The sequence below is a fragment of the Rhagoletis zephyria genome, unplaced genomic scaffold (assembly GCF_001687245.7).
Source record: "Rhagoletis zephyria isolate East Lansing unplaced genomic scaffold, Rhagoletis_zephyria_1.1 Rzeph_scaffold_02350, whole genome shotgun sequence".
Classification (NCBI taxonomy): domain Eukaryota; kingdom Metazoa; phylum Arthropoda; class Insecta; order Diptera; family Tephritidae; genus Rhagoletis; species Rhagoletis zephyria.
The window spans coordinates 63,317-77,104 of NW_016159434.1; positions in this window are offsets into that span (position 1 = coordinate 63,317).

A 13,788-nucleotide genomic window follows, 5' to 3' on the forward strand; every position below is an offset into this window, starting at 1 on the left:
CCCCTTATGTGCGCTACATGACAAATTTGGTATGTAAAAGTAAACAGACAGTGTTTAATTTTCCACACACTAGGAGAGGAAACTCGTTACCTCTCTTTATATGCGTAAATTTAAACGAACACTTTTTAGAGGAAATCTTAATCATTTTATGTGTAAACTGTGAAATTGTGAACAATAAATGTTTAGAACTCGAAAAACAAATTTGAAATTTATTCTACGGCACACATATGATAAGTAAGCAAGCAATGTTTAATTTAATTAACACGGCGTGTAAATTTGCATTCACTAAGAGAGGAAACTGGTTACCTATCTTAATATGCGCAAATTTAAACAAAAATTTTTTAGAGTATATATTAAACGAAATTATTTTCGTAAAATCTGCGGTTGTTTCGTAGAATTTGCTATTGCTTTCATTCGCCACACTGTAAAAAACATAGTACTAATTATAACACAACACTTTTACTTTGTTTTTATCCTTAATTTTAAGCGGTTTTCTTTAACAAAATATTCTTCAAGAACGCTTAACATTAATGATTAAAATGTAATGAAAGTGTTGTGTTATAATTTGAGCTATGTTTTTTATAGTTTAAAGAGTAAATGACATTCCACGTACATTCCACGATTGCAGATATTGCAAGTATAACTGTCGCAAATAATAAGTTTTACCTAAATTTTCTAACTACACTTAAAATTAATTAAAAAGGTTATTTTACCTATAATAAAATTTAAGTCTTTTATTTATAAGAATACGAATAGGTTCTATACTACATATTTTTTTATTGCAAAGTGTTAAGTTATGAAACTCAAGAAAACTCTTATTAAATATAAGATATAAAATATGAAAGAATATAAAAAATATTGCATGCTTAAAAGAATATGTAGGTATATCCACAGCTTTAATATTTAATTTTGTATTGCATTTTTATCCAGAAAACCCTTCTTAAAACGTTCAAAATTATATTATATGTCTCACAGCAGCCAACCAGTAATTAAGCAATGATACGCGGGACATAAAACTGTGATGAAATATTAAACTGCCGGTAATTTAGTATTTTGTACGAAAATATTCGTCTGTTGTACGAATTTAAAAAACATGTTTCTGCATTAGTTCTATGTACGAAAGTATTAAGTAAATTGTACGAATACAGAATTGTAGATTTCGTAAAATTTAAAACCATACGTAAATATTACGAATGACTTCCTACAATATACCATATTATTCGTACAGAGATTTTTCAGTAATTTACGAATGTGTTTCGCAAAATAAACATAAGATTTCGTAAATTGTACTAAAAATTGGCTTACGAAAGTCCTTTCGTTATATTTACGAATTGTTCGTAAAATCTTGTTTCGTTGCGACAAATGTGCTCGTATTATGAACGAAAATTTCGTACATTGTACAAAAACCAAGACTACGAAAGTTTGTCGTAGCACTTTTACGAAATTTTATTTTCAGTCCAGGCGAGTTGCCTTCGGCGGACGTTTTAGAGCGACTGGGAATAGGAAATCGATTCGATGGCAATATTACCGGCAATACATTTTTTTCCGAGGGCGACACGTTTTCTTATTGCCGGCAACTAAAATTGATTGGTGGGAAGTTTCGGAATTTTTGAAAACTTATTTATTGAAAATTGACATGAACGAAGTGATGTTGCCGATTTGTCACCACAGCAATAAATCGGTCAGTCGCCAATTTGTTGCCATTGACGATTGTTGCCTATTTCTCATGTTTTTCATGGTGGGACAGCCTATGAAAATGTTTGTGATTGTAGAAGTATACGTGTATATTTGTAAACTACTATATAGAATGAAGTGCCATATCATAACAGGGGCGGTTCAGGGAATTCAATAAACAAACACAAATTTGACGGTCTCATGTTTCCTTCAAGAGCAATGCGAGCCGCGAAAATAAAGTAAGCGACCTCTTTTAAAAATTTTATTTTGATGCATGAATGCCCTTAGAGCTCCTGCATCAAAAATTACGTTTAAAAACAAGTAAGAAAGTCTAAGTTCGGGCGGAGCCGAACATTAAATACCCGGCGCAAGTATTAAATATATGTTTTTGAGTAAATTAGCGTCCTTAAATTTCGAAATATTGCAGTTTCAAGCATTTCGGAAATTTACCGTTATATGAAAAGCGGCCGTAATTTTAGTCCGATTTCAATAATTTTCAACGTTTTGCTTTTATGTGGCAAGCACAATAAAAATACTGAGTTTGGTACAAATTGGTAGAACGGTTACCGATATACATATATGTGATCATAAGTGGGCGGTGCCACGCCCATTTTCCAAAATTTTACCATAAACGTATTTCTTGGTAAAGAATTGTTGCAAGNCATATGGCCATTTAGTATGCTGTACCAAGGCCAACAACTGTGCCAAGTGTGGAAGAAATTGGTTCAGCGGTTACCAAGATATAGACATGTAACCATAAGTGGGCGTGGCTTTGTAAATATCAATTTTGAGTGAATTATCTTCAGTAGTTACTAAAATATCGCAGTTTTTGTATTTCTGGAAATTACCGTTATATGGGAAGTGGACGTGGTTACAGTCCGATTTTCAATACCAACCTACCTTGGATTAATAGAAATCTATATACCAAATTTCGTTGATATATCTCAATTTTTGCTCGAGTTATCGTGTACACGGACGGACGGACAGACGGACGGACAGACAGACATGGCTTAATCGGCTTCTCTATTCATTCTGAGCATTTATGTATACATTTGTCTATATCTATCTCGATTCGTTTTGGCTGTTACAAACAACCGTTATGTGAACAAAATGAATATACCCTTGTGCACAAGTGCGCTCGGGTATAAAAAATATACATTATTTTAGCGGTTAGGCCTCGATATGTCCACTATCTCTGTTGCTGTTCGTTCTTTGGAAATCTGAAAATTTGAAAATAGAAGATATTTTCCTAACCAAGACAAAACTTATTTACACATAAACGGTGTGGTATTTTATATGTTGGCCGAATCCAATAAATTGGAAATGCCAACTGATGCCAAGTCCTCCTCCACTGGTATTTTTATCCTCTGCCACCACCGGCGGTCGCAGCATTTCTCACTGATTTACAAACATTTTATTTTTTGTTAATTTTTCACATGAATTGTTTTTCAATAAGTTTTTGTTAAGCCACTCCTGAATTTTGAAAAGTAAAGTTGTCATTTTGAGTACATTCTCTTATCGGATCTCTCTTTCTTTTTTCATTATGTCGGCACTCTGAGGTTGGGGAATGTTCTTTGAATGTACTAGCAATCTAGTATTACATATCGCACACCGTCTTCAAAAGGGGCACAACTCAAAATTACACGTTTGTCAAAAAATACGAAAAATTATTTCTTAGCACAGGATAATCATATGGGCAAGGGAGACTTTACCTTAGGGTTTTTTTTTTAACAAATTATAACAAAAATTTGCTCCGGCTTTTCCTGCAAGGTAAATAAAAGCTCAGTGTACATTTTTAGCGCATAATTTTAAAAATTACAAATTTTGAGTTGTGTCTCTTTTGAAGACGATGCGCGATATATGGTTAGGGGTCATTCCATTGAAAAGAGGAAAACGACATATGTAAATTTAATTACGCCCTAATTATCTGTATTTCAGTAGTAACCTCTTTTTAAATGACTACATTTCATTACCCTGTGGGAAAATATTAAAGAAATAAAAATAAGTTGTAATTTTTTCTATGGAAACTTTTATTTAATGCATAATTAATTTACACCAGTCACAAGGATGTGTACCAGCAGTCACAACTTTAAATATATTTTAATATTTCTATGAAGATTATATAAACCTCATTTTTATTGAAAACGAAAGCGTATAATTCATATTTATGTACAACATAAATACATCGTTCGTGAATATTAAGTGTTTTGGCTAAAATTCATCTTTGAGTGCACAAGAGTAAAATAGAGTTATTTTCAGTGTCACACCAGTCACCCCCATTCAAACGATAGTTACCTAAAACTAAGAAATCGTTTGGTATCAATTTTATACATTAGTTATCGTTCTATGTTAAAAAATATCTTTCGTTGTTGTATAAGTTCCGACGATATACTTAAAATTCACAATTGATCACATTCTGGAGTAAAATGTCCCACTAGTCACAATAGAATGGCCCTTAGTGTAAAAAAATAATTTTTAGCGAAGTCCTTTTTTCGTGTAAAAATGAATACGTAATGTATCTACATATTTTTTATGTTTTCTTTTTAAGGGTTTTAAGCTCAGAGTGTTTGTTTAAAATGAAAATTTGGAAATTCGTTCTTACATACAAAAAAAAAAAAATTTATAATCGACGAATAATTAATTAATTTTAGCTCCAAAATTTTTTATTCAGCCTTTCTAGCCCTTTTTTGGAAATTCTGGCCTTAAATGGATAACCGAACTCTTTCCAAACTGCACTTTGCATTCATGATCGAAAAAGCCCTTTCTGCAAATGTACTACTGCATGGAGCGCAAAGATTCAAAAACTTGTATATACTATTTGTCACACTTTCGATCTTCATATCCAAACAATAAAAAATATGAAATAAAACAAAGAAAACAAGTAAAGAACTTTATATACCATGCACAGGTATCAAATATGGTTGTTTCAACTTTCTCTAAACTACCTTTGCATGATAAGCAGGGTTATTTTAGTTAGTAGCTGAGTTAGACTTAAAGATATAATTGAACCAAGTTCGGTCACCGAGACACACATTTGTTGTCATAAGGGGCGGCACCACGCCCATTATCCAAAAATCAATAATAATCTAATTTTCTGCTAAGTGGTTATTGCAATCATCGATTTAAGTGAATTAGCTTCAGTAGTCACAGATTTATCGCTGCTTTCGTGTTTCTATAAATTACTGTTATATGGGATGGGCGAGGTTATTGCCCGATTTCAAAGATTTTCAACAGATTTCTTAGCTAGGATTGGTGAAGCGACTACTGAGATACAGTATTTCATCATAAGTGGGCGGGCTCGCGCCGATTATCCAAAAACTTCATAATAATATTATTTTTGGCCACAATTCTACTTCACATACTGATTTTCAGTAATTTGCATCCAATATTTACTGAAATATCGTAGTTTTTGTATTTTTCGAAAATACCGTTAAATGTGCGGTGGCCATAAATATGAATTGAAAATGCAGGACAACTTTTTAAAAAATATACCTTCATATGTATTTACATATGTACGTAGTAAGAAAATAACAAAAATATATATATTTTTTTAATTATTAATCCAATTTTAAACTTTGAGCATAAATCACATTTTCTACATTGGTATTAATCTTTTTTAATAAATATTTGTAAATTAATAAAACATATTAAAATTACACTAGTTTACACGAAAAATGAATCTATGTAAAAGAGTATTTTCTAGGCAAACTTTGTAATAGGGTAGGACTGCCATAATCCTGAACCCATCGCCCAGGACATTTATCATCTATAAAAAACGAAGATACAAGTGAATATAGTGGAACATATAGGAACAGAAAAGCAAAACAAAATAATCGGTAGAAGACAGATATTTCATTATTTTCTTTTTCTATTATTTAAAATTAATTTGAAAGACATGTGAATTTTTCATAGTGATAGATTTCTGGCCCACCGCACAATTCTGAAACACGTCGGGATGGGCGGGTTCGGTATTTAAAAATTGAATTTCGGGATGGGCTGGATCGCCACTACTACTGTCAGAAAGCTCAACCCTTTTTTCATTGACCTTCATTAAAAAAAGCAGGTCAATTTAAGTGTGGTCCAGGACACCAGGACTATTTGTCTAAATTAGGACAAATCCTGGAAAACCAGGACGTCTTCCAGCCCTATAGTGGAGGGGCCCACGATGCTATATCGGGATTTACTCGAGCGTAATTCTGACCCATTCGATTTTTAAGATTATATGATTATGTGGTTATGTGATGTTTTTCCATCCAGCAGTAGGTAGAGGATCTACAGGCTTCCAAAGATTTAAAAAAAAACATTACATGGATTTACTCGAGCGCGTCAGATATTGATAGTGAATAAATCAAACATGTTTCTGAGGACGTAGATATCCTAATCTGCCGGTTTGCATGGTACGGACAAAATGGGTGACAAAAAAATTTACTCGAGCGCGTCAGATATTCACAAGGGATGTTAAATGAGCCCGAATGAATCTCCCATTCAATAATCTGACGATTCAGATGTGACGCAAGCTCGGGCTGTTTTCTTGAAAAAAAATCGCCACTTGGATTTACTCGAGCGCGTCAGATATTGATAGTGAATAAATCAAACATGTTTCTGAGGACGTAGATATCCTAATCTGCCGGTTTGCATGGTACGGACAAAATGGGTGACAAAAAAATTTACTCGAGCGCGTCAGATATTCACAAGGGATGTTAAATGAGCCCGAATGAATCTCCCATTCAATAATCTGACGATTCAGATGTGACGCAAGCTCGTGCTGTTTTCTTGAAAAAAAATCGCCACTTGGATTTACTCGAGCGCGTCAGATTTTTATACCAAAGGTTCATCTCGATGCCCTGGTCGTGGTGTTCCATAATCTTTCGATTATCTGGAGGGGTTTTTTAATCTGACGGTTAAAAAAAATTATTTCGTTTCTGAGATGCACAGTCAACCAAACATATATTATTGTAAATACTTATTATTTTATCCGTGCAATTATCATCATACAACAAGTCCGGTTCGGCCGGTTGGTCGTCAATTTCTTCTACATTTTTACCATCTCTAACAAGAAGTAATTGACACTATTTTTTTTACATATTAAATGAAAAGTGTGTTATTATAGAATATGCAAGTTACTATACATGACTCCCCTAGAATAGTCCAACAAGTTTTTTGACAAGAATTTGATCCACAAAACAAACAAAAACCATTTCCACTCATCGTGAATCACAAAATTTAGTTAGTAAGATTTCAAAGGTTATTAGGGGATTCACAAGATGTTTTAAGCGTTGTAAAATCTTAAAATCGTAAAATTTTACAAGGGTTTAAAAATTTTGTTGTTGTCTTGCATAGATAAAGATATTAAAATAATACAACTCGCGCATGTTATGTGTTCAGTGCGTTATAACTGATCAGCTGATTTCTGTTTACCTCATTGTGCTTGTGCTTCTTCTTCTGCGTTGCATACCAAAGGAAATTTTTGCAGTCGAAAAATAAAGAACTTTAATATTTAAACAAATGCAGAGCGTTAGTGAAATAAAGGTAACTTAATGCACATGCATATGTAAATACTGATGCTAAATTACTCTTACAAAATGATTTTTCAGGAATTTTTACAAAGAAGTGGGCAGTGGCGGAAGAAACGGCTTTGGTGGAATTCTTGTTGGCAAAAGGTTGGTTGTTCGAAAAATGAAATTCTAGACCTTTAAAACTTTCTAAATTTCTTTCTAAACCAGGTTTGTTATGGAGTATAATGTTGCAGTGGAGGGGAAGGCAGTGCGCTCCAAAGTTCGCTATATGCGTTCTACATATAACAAGGCCAAAGGATGGGAAGGCTCAACAGGTGCAGGGAGTATGGATTGAGAAACCATTAAATGTAATTCTAGTGAATTACTTATTTAAGTTCACCGAATAATACGTATTCACCTTTTTTCTTTTAGCTCTCCTGCTTAAGAAGTGCACCTTCTTTTATGAATTAGAAGAAATTTTTGGCCACAGACTTGTTGAATCAGCAGTCATAGAAGAAAGTTTGGAGAGTCTACTAAACAACGATAACGCATATTCACCGGAAGCAGGTTTAGATGAAACAGCGACATCTTTAATACCGCAGTTTCCGACATTTTACAATATCAGTCAGAACTGGTACAGCTAAAAAAGCATAAAATAGACCAGGACATGATTTTGAGGGAGAAGGAGATACATATTGGGGAAAGGGAATTAGTGCTAAAAGAAAGGGAAATAGAACTAAAAGAAAAGCAAGAATTAATACTCAAGGATAAGGAAATGGAAATGAAATTAAGAGAACTCAATAGCCAAGAAAAAATCAAAATTATGGAATTAGAAATGAAGGAAAGATTGGCGATGGAGGAATTTAAGCGTAAATATAAATAAGACCCAACAAACTTTCTGAAAAAGTGCACACGTATAAAGTTAAAAAAAAAGAAATTTACTTTTTGTAAACTTTTTTAAATAAATATGATGCCTCACTTTGAGTCTAAGTGACTGTGTGTATAGTATTCATACTTAAAATATAAAATATATATATGTATGAACATACATATAGCCCAGAGAAATAGAGGGCGTGTAGATTTTTTTTGCGATAGAATACGCAACAGTTCCTTTTTTAACTCTTTATTTTTTAATTAAAAAAAAAAAAACATTTCTATGTTTTAATAGTCAAAAAAACCTTAAAGTACAAATATACACATGTTTCTAAAACCAAGTATTAAATTGTTGCCTCATTTTGTATAAAGTGGAGAAGGTTATTTCTAGTATTGCTTCCTGGTGGTAAATTACATTGCGATGGGTCAACTTCATGATGACCTTCATTTTCAAATTTCAAATTTATCACCATGTTATGGAGGATGCAGCACACCATAATCCAATCGTTGCAGTTTTTCTTGTTTTGTTTAGAATGCATTCGGAATTTTAATTCTTTTAAACTACCGAATTTCTCCTTTAAAATACCGAAACAATTTTCAATTCGCACACGGTATTTTGAAAAGTATTTGTTGAACATTTCTCTTTCTTCCGGAGTATGCTCCGTGCTATTTTGCCTGAACGGTAGGGATGAAACGATACGAGTAAATACAAGTACATACTCGATACTTTTCGTTCGATACCAAGTAATTTTGGCATCGATACTTTTGAACCAAGTACTGAGTAAGTATCGAAAAAAATACTCGTATTGAAACCCGATACCAAGGCGAATTTTCTTTCAGAATTTTTCCTCCACTAATATAAATCGCCCACTGCTTTATGGCTTTTTACACGCGAGCGACCTTCAAATATTAAAGACGTAAATTTTTTCCTGAAACCAGTATGAAATGAACTTTTTAACAGATATTTTTGCTGTTCTTGCATCGGGGAATTAATTTTCTTGGTGGCCAAATACCAAAAAATCTTTTCAAAATGTTTTTATTTAAGTTCATTGCACGTTGTTCTTAAGTCAAAAGAATAAGAATCCAAAGAAATGTGGATTTAATAATTTCTAAAAACTTCATTGCTTACTGGTTTCGGGCCAAAATACCTGAAAATATTTAAACCGTCTATTTTTGAAAGTCATTATAAATGTCAAGGTAATTATTCTACCACCCGAGACAATTTTTCCTAAATATCCCATCTCAAAAGCTTCTAAACATCGTTACAGTTATTTCGCTATCTCTTCTCGTTTGATTTTGTCTATCTTTTCAAAACTAGAACACTGTGCGGCGTACACCTGGCCCAACGTACAGAGTAACTCTATTATTCTTCGCGCTGAAAACATTATCGGACAATGTTAAAGGTGGTGGAGACTAGCTCTATTATTTAAAGAAGAAGGAAAGAAAAAAGAGTAGGGTGCAAAGCGTGGATGACAAAGAAAAAACTAAAATGTTCGACGTAGCCCAGCCCGGAAATTCCGTATTGAAATTTAAGCTTTCTAAGAACTCACCATATAAAATCCATTAATTTTTACTATAAGAGATATACACCTGGAATTTTGTCAACTTATAAACTTTTACTATTCATAGTTTACAACTTCCCGAGGATGATTACTTTATTACTTAAAAAATTTAATTTAATCCAGCTCATGCGGAATAACTTCATAGCCATAAGTACCGATACGAGTAGGTATCGATACTTAAAATCCGATATTTTTCGTCTATCGATACTTTCTTACGATACTACTTTCAAGTAAGGTATCGATACCTGCATGGTATCGTTTCATCCCTACTGAACAGCGCTACTAAGATCTGTCTGAGTGGATAACACTATCGCCAGCAATCCACTGAGAGCTTGACAGAAAACGTTCAGGATGCTTCGCAAGGGGACAATTTAAAAATATGTTTGCATCATGAACGCTCCCAGGATATCCTATAGGGACAGCATATTGGCGTTTACGTGAGAAAAAAGTTCATGCTTCTTGATGGGGCTTCAGCTAATCTTATTTTGGAACCATCGATGTATCCTACGCATCCTGGCGTTTCTTGTTTTGTTGTGTAAATAAGTTCCAGCCTTTCTCTCTGATTTTGCCAATATATAAATTTCGTCTTTAACCTCAGTATAGCTTTGAATACACGCCTGGTAACGTTTTGAATAGTGCCCTCATCGCCTATTCCAAACAGAGAATACCTTCCATACCTTGCGTATGGATACCCCATCTCCGGAAGATCCTAATCTATATAGCACTATTTTTAGTTGCAAATCTATAGGAATCTGTGCTACGCTACGACTTGTATGAAAGACAGGATAGTCTTTTATACAATCCAAGATGTATCTGGATTCGTCTGGAAACACGAACCATTTCGTCGAACCTATTTTCATAAAAATTTGCTAGTACGTTATGCTGCCAATCGGATGATTTTGGTATTCAAAAGTGTACACTTCTCCGGCTGTTTAATAAGCATAGCATACTCAGCGAAAAAATTTCATTAAGATCATCTGCGTCTTCTTCGTCGCCTTTATAAAAGTTGTAGTAATGTAATAGTATGTAGTAAAAACAAATATTTTAAATAATAAACTCAACTTACTTGAGTCAAGGAATATCAGGTTTAATGCTTGATTTTTGCAAAGGGCGTCGATTATTTTATGTTTTCCACTCTGCTTTGGCATTTTGGCTGCGAAATATTTTTTATTTATTTAAACAGCTGATTAATAATAATAATAGATTGGCGCTTACACATATTGTAGTGTTTGGCCGAGCTTCTCCTCCGATTTGTGGCGTGCGCCTTGATGATGTCACACAAAGCGGAGGGACCTACAGGTTTACGCCGACTCCGAACGGCGATTGTATTTTTATGAGAAGCTGTTTTTCATGGCAGAAATACACTCCGAGGTTTGCCATTGCCTGCCGAGGGACGACCGCTGTTAAGAAAAAACCTTTTTTCTAAATTTTTGCGATGTTGCTTTGACCAGGGTTTGAACCCAGGTGTTGCGGAGTGGAAGCACGGACTGCTTACCACTACACCACAGTGGCCGACAAAACAGCTGATTAGGAATTATTTATTACATTATAGTTATAAAGGGGTGTTCACAACTGTGGTAATTTTCTAATATTTCCTTACGATTTATAACTTTAAGAGACTATTGTGATCCCCTATATATTTCATGTAACACCACGAGTACTTTGATTACCAATTGCGGGATGGCGGACGGAAAGGAGTAAGGGGACATACAGTCCCACGGTGGAGAGAATACAGAAGGTGGCGCCCATGACAACACCGCTAATCGGCTCTCAGTGAATTTGACAAAATCAGCTGTTTTGCTGACGTCAAAGTCGAGATGACAGCGGTAGGGATGTGCTGAGTCAATACTTTTAAGTATTGATCGATATTCGGTACCGAATTAAAAAGTATCCAATACTATCGATACTCGGTACCGAAACAATTATGTTTCGAATAGAAGCGCAAATAGGCCAAAAATATGGAAAAAACGGTTCAGGGGAGACTCGCCTATAAAAACCCGAATGTAGGAGTTAATAGAGCTTTTTATGATTCAAATGAAATATATATATATGTCGGTTCGGGGCCATAATGCAGAGAAACTCTTACTTGCTTGAAGCATTTTTGTTCCAGCTGAATCAGACGATATCATTTTTGTAGGCCTGGGGCAGATTCTGTAACCAGGTAGCGACTATTTTCGAATCGGTATCGGTTTTGTTGACGTATGATATGAAATATTTTTACGTCAACAAGTCCGATATCGATCCGAAACTTGTCGCTAACTGGTTACAGAATCTCCCCCCTTAAAAGTCTCCTTCATCCGTCAAAGCATTTTTCTTGAACCTTGGTCGACTAAGGTTAAAACTGAATAAAATAATATTTCTCTGTTGCGATAAGTTCAAGAGTTTTAGCCGGTATCATATAAATTAGTAATGAAAGTTTTTCTAAACTTGAAATGCATATAATGGCGAAGGTTTAATGTAAGGCCCTGTCTCCACAGGAAAACCCTGATGTCGTGATAACCATGTCACAAAATATATTTCCAATGGAGACCGCCTATTTCTCATGTGCTGCAATATATGTCAGCGCTTATTGCTTGACATCTTTTGCAGGCAATTCGATAGTTTGACAGCCATATTTTCATTTGAAAGAAAGCGTGCTGGTGGGAACATCGATGAAATTTTGATATTAAATCAAAATAAAAATCTGTTTCCTATTGGATTATTTATGATTACGTTTTAGGAAATTATTCAGCAAGTTTTTTAAAGATTTAAATGTTTTTAAACCCCGAAATTGAGAGAATGTTGTCTGGTGGCGTCATGCGGCAAATGCTTATTTCAAGACATCAAAGTGCCCACACACAAAAACTTGCAATCGCATTGCTCGTCAAAATGACAGTTGGTAGGCCATCGGTGTTCGCCTGTGGAGTTCTGCGGTAAAGAATCGGTATCGGTTACCGAAAGGGAAGTATTGTGTACCGAAATCTTTTTTAATTCAGCACATCACTAAATATCAGTTTTATTTACTTACTATTCTTGGTAAACATCTTTGTCTGTGTACAATCAGCAAGTAAAAAATTGTGCGAGTTTTATTAAATACTTTAACGTTTCTGTCAATGGTGACTCCTTGCACATTTTCCTAACATAACTTAAAACTTGTTCACAAATATTGGACATTTTGACCAGAACTTTTTGGGCCGACCGGCTATATTGGCACAAAAAAAACGGCTAAAATATTTCAACTAAATTTACATGTTTTATTTAAAGAAATCGTAAGTAGAAAGACTAGAAAAAGCATTAAATTTTTTTTGGTTAATAAAGGTTATACGTAGCTAAGCTTAACACCACTCGTTAAATAAATTACAAAAACAGAGAGTGGTAAATTCATTACAAATTATTTTTGTTTAACAAAAGAAACTGTCGTTATACGTACATTAGAAGTCATGTTTGTATTGCCTAAATATAAAAAAAGAGACCAATTACAAACATTCGTGGAACTAAAGTTCAAATTTATTCCGAACAGGATTTTCGAACAGTATACAAATACCTGAATGACACAAAAACAAAATTTTATACATAACAACTTAAAAGTGCAAAGGGTCTACAAATTGTAATTAAAGGTATTGAACCAAGCGTTGAAGCTCTGGAAGTTTTGGAAGCACTTAAAGAACAAGTCTTCAATCAAAAAGCTGCTGTGAATATTTTTAATAGGAACAAAATCCCTGGGGTGAGCTCCCTGATAAACAAAAAATTTTCAGGTAAAAGTGTCACCGTTTTTGAAATATTTAAATTTTTTTGAATTAAAAAAAAAATCGTGCCTTTTCATGTATTTTCTTTAACTGCATCTACAAACCAGGCTATACTTAGTGAATTTTTTATGTAAAATACTTCCAGATAGTTGTTCCTCCATACTCAAATGCAATGTAGTTAAAATATATTAAGGAACCATCATAAAAATATGACTATTTCGGGATTTTTAACTTTTTGATATTTTCTTCCCCAACTTTGACTATGCCCGGTGAAAAAAAATGTTCTGAGCTATAACTTTACGTTACATAAAAAAATTGCTCATTTAATAAGGATTTCAGAAAGGTGCCACTCTTACTGTTTCGAATAGAAAAAAAAAGTTTCAGCCGCTTTTGTGGGCAAAGGAGTGAGAGACGCTAGAATGTATTTAATAGATTTAAATTTAAGTTGCTCTTGTTACC